This window comes from Podarcis tiliguerta (assembly GCF_965153285.1).
Source record: "Podarcis tiliguerta genome assembly, chromosome: 6".
Lineage (NCBI taxonomy): Eukaryota > Metazoa > Chordata > Lepidosauria > Squamata > Lacertidae > Podarcis > Podarcis tiliguerta.
Genome location: NC_139539.1, coordinates 47,868,925 through 47,878,883, shown reverse-complemented (window position 1 = coordinate 47,878,883; position 9,959 = coordinate 47,868,925).

Here is a 9,959-nt window from a genome sequence, read left to right as displayed (position 1 = left end):
CTGAAGCGTATGTAACCTGAAGCACCTGTAACCCGAGGTACCACTGTATCTGTTGAGTTACACATTTTTCTGGATTTTTCAATGCAGATTTGGTCCTTCAAAGTGTACACAAAAATACTTATTTTTACATTTTAAAAAGTGTACAAAATGTGTATTTTGGGGGAAGTGCAACAAAAAGTCTCTAAATGCATGGAAGAAGGCATATTTTACAGCAGTGTTTTTCTACTTTTGACTGTCCAGGTGTTGGTGGACTACAACCACTATCATCCATGACCACTGACTAAGCTAACTGGAGATGATAGGATGTAGTCTAACAACATCTGCTGACCTAAGTCTAAAGAACATTGTTTTATGGGAAGACTGAGTACAAAATGTGTACTTGCTGGTTTCCCAGAGGCATCTGGCTGGCCACTGTGACAACAGGATCCTGGACCTGATGGGCTGTTGGCCGGATCCAGCAGTCTCTTCTTCTGCTCTTATGATCACGACCTCATCTAGGTCAATGCTTTAATACTGGCTTGCTCTTGTCCTGCATATGTGAGCCTTTGGATTATACCAAGATGAAGAAAGGGGGTGTCATTCCACTTCTCTAAAGCCAACTCTGAAGCAGCCCTTGTTCATACCAACTGAAACCAAAGGCAGACCAGGAATAATAATAATAATAATAATAATAATAATAATAATAATAATAATAATAAATATCAACTAACACCTATTTATTATAGATTTGTGGCCCTCCCAGTTAAAGTTCAGGGTGGGAGAATGAAACCAAACAGGTGAAATGAAACAAAAATGCCGCCTTGCATCCTGGGCTGAGGTCCCATTGTTCTCAATTGTCACCATTAGTCATGCAGCTTTGTAACAAACCAGAACATCAGACAGATCAGGATGTGATGGGTCATAACAATGATTCACCAGAGTAGGAGAATTCACAGGAGATTTGGTTTTATTTAGAGCACTGAAGTTGGGGAAGATACATTAATTTAACACAATTCTTTTAAATGTCACCTCTTGGGGATTGCCTGAAATGACAGCAGCCCGAGAGTATGCTGTTTATTCATGATGGTGACATAACTGATGAGAGAAATTAGGTTGGATTCCTATGCAGTCATTCCCATCTGAACATGACAATGATGTGCTTGAAGTGAGGCCAGTCACAACCTAGAGATCTAATGGACTCTCTCCATTTTCAATTTCTCCCAGTTTCTCATTTTTCCAGTCTCAAATTCAGTTCTCCACATTTCCCAAACAGTTTGTGAACATTTTAAAATAAGATTCTCATGAAGATTGACCAGCATTTCAGTTTTCCTAATATCCACATTTTTTGCATGCAGTTTTGCCTACTATACACATTTTTGCCAAAGAAATTTCTCAACATCTTTCTATGCTATTTTCACTAATATATGCATATTATGCACACTTTAAGTACATAATAAGAAGCTTCTGGATCTGGCCTATGTCCCATCTAGTCCAGTATATGGTTATCAGATTTTTTTCAATGATTCCTGGGACACTTCTTTTTCTTCTTCTTCTTTTTTTTGAACAGGGAGTCAGTAGTGGGGATGGTGAGGCAAAAGACCCTGGGCCTAACCATACATACATATTGTATAAAGGTGCAAAGCCCTTCTTTTACACCCTGTGAAACATAAATGCACAGTTTTTTTTAAACTGGGCAATGGCGTGCTGCCCACCAGTGACTCCCGAGCCTTCCACAATTTCCTGCCCCTTTCCCCCTTTGTTTTGACAGATCGGGGGAGGCTCGGGAGACACGGGTGAGCGGTGTGCCGTTGCCCAGTTTTTTAAATAAGAAACCTGTGCATTTATGTTTCACAGGGTGTGAAAGAAGGGTTTTGCACCTTGCCCGGCAGAGAAACCGTGCCCCTTGTGCCCCTTCTGGGCAATGGTGCACCCCCACCTGCGACTCCTGAGCCTCCCCCAATCAGTCAAAACAAAGGGGGGAGGGGGCAAGAGACCTGTACCACCGGACGTCCCTGGTTCCCCTTCGACAGTGGCAGCAGTAGTGGCAGTCAGCAGCCTGGAGCCAGGAGCCAGTCTGGTAGTCCAGAAGTCCCCATATGATGTGTGCACCCAAGACACATCATATGGGGACTTCCAGTGAGGAAAAATGGCGGGTGTCATGGCAGCGAGCAGCTCCTGAAGCCAGCCAGAGCCAACTGGGTTACCAGGCTGGCTCTGGGCTGCTGAGGCTGCCGCTGCCACATTTCCTGGGGACAGATTTGCAAATCTGGGGGCTGTCCCTGGAAACCGGGGATGTCTGGTAACCCTAGTCCAGTATCCTGTTCTCCCAGTGGCTGACCCGATGCCTGTAGGAAACCCACAAGCAGGATTCGATCACAAGAGCACCCTTTCTCCTATGGTTTCCAGCAGCTGGTATTCAGAAATATTGCTGTCTCCAACTGTGGAGGCAACAGTATAGCCATCATGGCTAGTAGCCATTGATAGCCGTCTCCTCCATGAATTTGTCTTTTGAAAGTAACAAGGCTCATTTCTCCAAATCCCACACCCTGCCCCCTTGGACTCTTCCAATGGTCTCCTGGCCTGGGGCACACTGGGTGGTCCACCTCCATCTGCTTGTGCTAATTCGTTGTTTCCTTGTCCACCTTGCTGGCTTCGTTTAATTGAAATGTATGCAGTGGCAGAGATTTACATGGGACCGTGTATGCAGGGCTGGTTTTAAAATGAACGAAACGGCTCTCTTAAAACTGCATGTAGTAAAAAAGTGTGAGAGCAGATATTCCTCTCCACATCCACAAATATGCCACTAGAGGTCACAACACACCCATCTAATTCAGCAGGCATATGGGAAGCTTTAAACACAACGCTAAAATAATTTTGAGCGTAATCTGCCTGCTCCAGAAGCATTCAGAATGCATCCATCACTCTAAATCCAGCATCCTAACTTGTGGGTGAATGGCCTAACAAAATAGAGTAACACACAATCCTGTGGCCCAGTTGTGCTTGTGCAAGTTGTGATCCTGCAGCTGGGAAGTTGGGCTACGTCAGTTTTTCCCAGTTGGTGGTGGTGGGAAACTGCCCCTATGGTTCCATAAGCTCATCTCCCTACCCTATAAAAAGCATTGTTTAGAATAGCACTTTGTATGACCCACTAAGGAAGATTAAATTTCAAAACAGTAACATTTAATTGCACATTTATTCAAAATCCAATCAAAACTATTTAGCTTAATTAATTCAACAAAATTGATAAACTAGATCCAGGGGTACCATGTTTTCAAGTCTGATGGTCATTTACACCTCTGCCACCTCCATAGGCAATATCACACCCCCTGCCTGAGTGATACCCCTCACTTTGGGAAACACTGAACTAAGTTCCCTGCCTGTTGCCCATTTGCAACTTGCCCCCTGCTTGCCACAGTCCTGGCTGTCACCCATATTTTGCTTTACTATCTGTAAAAATACAATCAGATACAATGGTTCTTTTAGCATATAACATCATTTGGAAATCTTAATCTTCATCCTATCTCCAGGACAAGAACCTTTCTCTGATGGCACCAGGTAGCTTCCCAGACTATGTTCTTATGCAGGAACCAGAGTGATGTAGTCGGTGCTTCTTTGTTTGTTTTTTTTAAAAAATGCAGTATTCGTATAATAACAAACGTGTCGTGGGTGCCAGCCAGGGCTGGCTCCTGAAATGAACGGTGAAATGGTGACTCTTTCCCCACCAGGATAAAGGCGTGAGTGAAAATCTGTCTCAGGAACAAGGGGGGAGGGAGGACTAAAGATCTGCATTTGAATCTGCTGCCCCTGTGGATCCTGCTGCCTGAGGCAGTCACCTCATCTTGCCTCATAGGTGGGCCAGCCCTGGCGCCAGCACATATTGGCTGCCATGGGCAGCAAACAGAAGAGCTGCCACTACTTCAGACAAAAAGCACAGGATATAGTCAGATCTCAATAAATTTACACAAAGGAGGTACAGCTTCAGTGAGATCACTGTAATTATTAATGTCAATGTATCAGTTTGGGAAGAGAAGGGGGAGAGATAGCTTCACTTCGGGGTCACAGCTGGGTCCAGTATTAATTACTATATTTTGAAATGAATCAGGGGATGGAGAAGACGAGAGAAGGTTTTGTTTCCCTGGTGACACCAAGCTGGAAGGATAACATAACAGATATTTTGCAGTGAGAATTACAAACTGAAACGAACCTTCAGAGGGATTGGCTGTCACTACTCAGATGAAGGCCAATAAGGACAAAGGCAACATGAGCTGGAGGGGGTGGGGGAAGAGCTACATATCACCATGGGAACATGTAAAGTGATGGTCAGATCTCTCAAAGTGCCAAACATGGGGTTTCACAAGTCCTGACAATAGGCTGTCCAGATCTTGCAAAGCTCCATGCACAGCACTCTGCAAGACCTGATGATCTGCTGGCTTGAGAAATGCTATGCACAGTGATCACCTGAAGTCATAGTGACATTAGGTGATTGACAGCTGGGTAGGGTCAAACTTGATCCACAGGCTAGGGGGAGAAAATGATCTGGTCCACCAACTAGATTCAGTTCCCTACTCCTAATGTAAAGAGCAAAGCATAGGCATGAAGGTTCTGATTCTGACCATACTGTAAAATAATTCACCTCCCTGATTAATAGGAAAAAATAACAACATTGTTTTGTTACATGAAGTGGCTGTATTACATATTGGGTAGGATCCAGAGCCATTAAAACCAATGTAACTTTAGACATGAACAGACATGGTTGTTTACATGATCACAGATAGCTAGAATTCTCTGTGCAAAAAATTGGAGGTCATGTACATTACCTTTGACAAAGGATTGGATTGATACATTATGGGATTACACTTTGCTGACATAATTAACATATTAAATGGGAAGAAAAGAAAGACAGAACCAGAATAGATTTATGCATAATTGGGGATGTCTTATTGAATACTTCCTAAGCACATCAGCGGACACAGGTGGCACTGTGGGTTAAACCACAGAGCCTAGGACTTGCCGATCAGAAGGTCGGCGGTTCAAATCCCTGTGACGGGGTGAGCTCCTGTTGTTCGGTCCCAGCTCCTGCCAACCTAGCAGTTCGAAAGCATGTCAAAGTGCAAGGAGATAAATAGGTACCGCTCCGGCGGGAAGGTAAACGGCGTTTCCGTGCACTTCTCTGGTTCGCCAGAAGCGGCTTAGTCATGCTAGCCACATGACCCGGAAGCTGTACGCCGGCTCCCTCGGCCAATAAAGCAAGATGAATGCCGCAACTCCAGAGTCGGCCATGACTGGACCTAATGGTCAGGGGTCCCTTTACCTTTACCTTTTAAGCACATCAGCACATCCAAACATGCAGTTTTGTTTCTCTTTGATTCATATGTGTTATTAGTAAATTGCATTGAAATAAAGAATGCATTTCTCTGACTGGAAGAGTTTACATCTTTGGATATGAAAGAGAGGCCTGTAAATTTAGCCTTGATTATGCAGACTTGATTTTTGGGTGTTCTGGTTTTCCTTTGGTTTTAAAAAAAGTTTCCATGGACCAAGAGTCAGCTTCACCTGCTGAACAGCAGCCTGAAGGGGGAGAAGGCCAAGTGACTCCACCTGTGGCTGATCATGCTTCAAGGACACATAGGATGACATTAAGCTGAACCATGGCTTAGCTGCCATGATGCACTGAAGGACCAAGGAGGAACAAAGAGGTTGTGATCTCCTCCCCAGGTGCTCACACATATGTGCCGATGTGTCCTATGTGTAAACAATGAAAAAATCAAGCTAAACCTATGGGAGCATCTCCAAATTACAAAGAACTGGATCTCATGCATGCATGCCACATTTTCTGTCCTGAAAAGACATACAGTCTTTTTCCAGAAGAAATTAACTGTGTTAGGCTGCTGCAACCAAAAGAGTACTGTGACACTTTTAAAGTTTTTTTTTAATATATATATATAACAGCATCACCTTGTATGGCCACAGAGGCATAAAGTGTTCTCCTGAGTTACAGATACACACACCATGGACCAACTTTGATAGGTGGATGGGGCAACCCACCTGTCAATCAAATGAAGTCATTATGATGTCTCATGGTTGTCAGCTGGGTTATCCCACCTGTCAAAATCCCTTGTGGGTCCATGAGCTTAGTAGAGACAGCAGCAGCCTTCATTCTCCACATCAACTTTTTCAACTTGCAACATCAAAGGTTGGAAGTGGGAGAGCGGGAAAGGGCTCTGCACCTCTCTTCCTTTACACCACCAATATCAGAAGTGAAAGGACTTTGTGATCCTCCCAAGTGCTTCTCCTTTGCTCTTCCTGGTGTCTGTCCCTCTGTGACTCTCCTGGGCCTCAATCCACTGCTTCTCATCATCTTGCAGTTCACAGCAGCACCAGTGTGTGACCCTTGTTTACCCCCAGCCATATTCCCATGTCTCTGGATATTTCATGCACCTGAAGATGCAGACTGTGGTTCATGGACATTTATGCCACAATACATGCATTAGTCTATATGGTGCCACAAGACTTTGCTGCTGAAGATGTAGTGGTCAAGGAATTTTTTCTTTTCTTCATCATTCCAGCTGTTCAAAGGTTTGAACCTTAGCATTACAAACCAAGCTGAGGCTTAGCTCAGATTAAGCCCTGGTAATTGTTCCATGGAAGATGAAACCATTAGCTAAATGAACATTGAAAGTCTATCCCTCCATCAGAAGAGGGGGCTGACCTACCCTGACCATTCTTACACTGTGATCAGTTTGCATTGCTGACCCCAGTCCATGGTCAAGTGACAGATTTTAGTTTCTATCACCAATATCATGACACTGGCAGGCGTAATATGGGGTGGTGCTGGTGAGGGAAGGAGGAACACTGTTAGCCTGACTTGCCATTGCAGCCCGTCGCTGCAGGTCAGGCCCTTCACAGCCTCTACATGCCAAGCATTAAAATGGCAAGCTGTTCTTCCAGAGCAATGCTTCCCCTGGTGGTCATTTTCTTTTTTGTATGCATATATTTCAATGAAGACAATGAACATATCCCATTTGCCTTCCACTGATGAATGACATAGGGAGAAGAAATCTAGGCAAGGAAATAAAAATCCATGCCCACAGACTTCAGTATGCATGGAAGAAGAAGAAAATCTCATCTGTTTTTCAAGGTTTGGTTAAATCCAATATTTACTGTAATACAGTGGTAACTCAGGTTACAAACGCTTTGGGTTACAAACACTTCAAGTTACGGACTCCGCTAACCCGGAAGTAGTACCTTGGGCTAAGAACTTTACCTCAGGACGAGAACAGAAATTGTGTGGCAGCGGCGCAGCAGCAGTGGGAGGCCCCATTAGCTGAAGTGGTACCTCAGGTTAAGAACAGTTTCAAGTTAAGAATGGACCTCCAGAATGAATTAAGTTCTTAACCAGAGACACCACTGTAATTAGTTCAATTCGCTTTTCCTTGACAGGAAAACAAAGCTAAATTTGAAAATCAGAAACGGCTTTCACTTTGTACAAAACTACTGGGCTTGTACAGAATCTGAAGGTACTAATTCAATCTGGTGCTAAGAGGAGCAAGCAGCTTGCACTTGGGGACATCACTGTTTTTTGGTCCTACTCATGCAGAAAGGAAGGAAGTGGACTGGCAATAAAGGAATGAGGGAAGTTTCACTGGGTGTGTGTTTGAGAGATAGGGAGAAGGAACTAGGTCAGTAGAGAAAATGGCAACACTACTCTCCCCTATTCATGACCCAACATAGCAGTCGGTGAGCACCTTCAAATTGACTAACGTGACCTTTGAGGGCAGCTACCTGCCTGGCTGAGAAACACAATGCAAGGCTGTTGGCAACCATCTCTTACCAGCATCTGCTGACTGCTCTTTGCCAGATGGCAGGCAGGACATGGTCACAGCCAGTAAGTAGAAAGAACATTATCCTAGGGAGCTTTTGTTTCCACCCAAAGGCTCTGCTTTCAAGCTCCTTGCTTTTCAGGGGGATTCCCCCCTCCTTTCTGATACTGAGTAGTGATGTGATATTCTGGGGCCATCTCCTCACTGGAGACCAGCTAGCAAACCACAAGGAAGCTTGGCTGGCAAAAGACTTAGCATCACCCAAGCTGTCATGTTTTTCTTCACACCTAATATACATTATTTCAACTCCATTCTGGTCTTTTCCTTCTTATAACTGCTAGAAATGAACACCTCGCCTCCTTTGCCCTGTTTGGATTCAAAGCAATACCTCATTACTCTGGCAAAAAGAGATGAAACCAATTCTCATCATGACTGATCAACATATCAGTCATAAAAGTCACAAAGCCTCTCCTCCTTCCGGAGGGGAGGGATTGTGAGTGGGAGACGATTCCTGCGTCACGCAGGGGGCATTCTGCCCCCTGCCCTCTCATCATTGCTGGTGCGCCACGCCTCCCAGTTGGGCACCCAACCGGGTGCCACCGTGGGGGGCATGGTTTAGCCACTCAAATGCGGCCGTGCCAGCTCTCCCCGCCATTGTGCTTCAGATTTTCCACAAATTTGCTGTGGTCCAATGCCTAAGCCAATACCTTCTCACATGCTGTAATCAATAAAATTGTGGCCTTTTCTTGCCCATTAACCTAATATACTGTGTCCACTTGTCTTCATTCCCCAAGCAGGGATCGGGTCCTCTAATCACAAGAAGGCATTGGGGTAAGTGTGCAGAGAGGCCTTTTGTAAGTTAGCAACCGCAACCAGGATTCCATCTGGATTCCATTAATGGTGGTTTTGCTGTTGGTAATGTGGAAACAAAACTTAAAACACGAGGATGAAAAATACTGAAGGCAGTGAACAAAACTTCCAGAAGGAAGAGAGAAATTGAAGTAACTTTGTAGGCTCCCCTTGAGATGTTCTGAACAGAATGGTGGGGGGAGACCTAACTCCAGGAAAGGAAGTTCACTGACATTTCAGGTATCATTGACTGATATTTGGTACAGTAACAACAACAACAACAACAACAACAACAACAACAACAACAATTTATTATTTATTCCCCAGCCACTCTGGGCAGCTTCCAACAGAGTATTAAAATACAGTGGTCTGTTAAACATTAAAAGCTTTCCTAAACAGGGCTGCCTTCAGATGTCTTCTAAAAGTCTGGTAGTTGTTCTTCTCTTTGACATCTGGTGGGAGGGCGTTCCACAGGGCGGGCACCACTACTGAGAAGGCCCTCCGCCTGGTTCCCTGAGTGCCTGAGCTCAGTCATACTGCAGCATAGTTAAGGACTGGATCTGCCCTAGAGGTACAAAAACAGTAATGGGCCAGTTAGCTATTAGGGCCACCTAAGCACCCATAATCTTAGATTATAACCATTAGCCATATAAGTCAGAGAAGAGTTGACATCAATGGTTTTAAGCGCACTTAAACATTTGTTGGACTGCAGCTACTGATGTGTAACAGAAAGATCCAATTGTTTTTGTTTCCTGTACCATACACTTTCAACTTAAACATGCTACTTAGAAGGAAGTCAGAATGGAGTGAACTAGCTAAATGCATACTTTGAGTAGAATTACGAAAAAATAAGAGGAAGTTGCATCAAAATGGTGAAGTATGCAGTACACCTGTCCAGATTTCCATGCTGCCAGTCATGCCCTTTCCTAAAAGATTCCATTCCATCAGTCCATCGGTATTCCTTAGTCACTGAGTATACTCAGTCCCCATTAGGCTGTTTTTGGGATCCTCCACTTAGAGATTTTTTTTGACTGAAGATTGTTTTGGTATTTCCTTTTCATGCATGGATGGTGTTGTTTTTGCTACCAGCCTTCAGGGAAGAAGTTTGCTGTCAGTATATATAGGATTGAAGTAAGTGGATTCAGTGAAATCAGTGGCACTTAATCATCTCTCTCTACATCTAACCCACTAAGAGAACTCAGTTATATGGGCAGTGTATCAATGTAACAATTAATTAAATAAAAGGGAAATGACTTCTCATACTTTTAAGGCTACAATTGTGACATACATACTAGGAAGTAAGACTGAAAC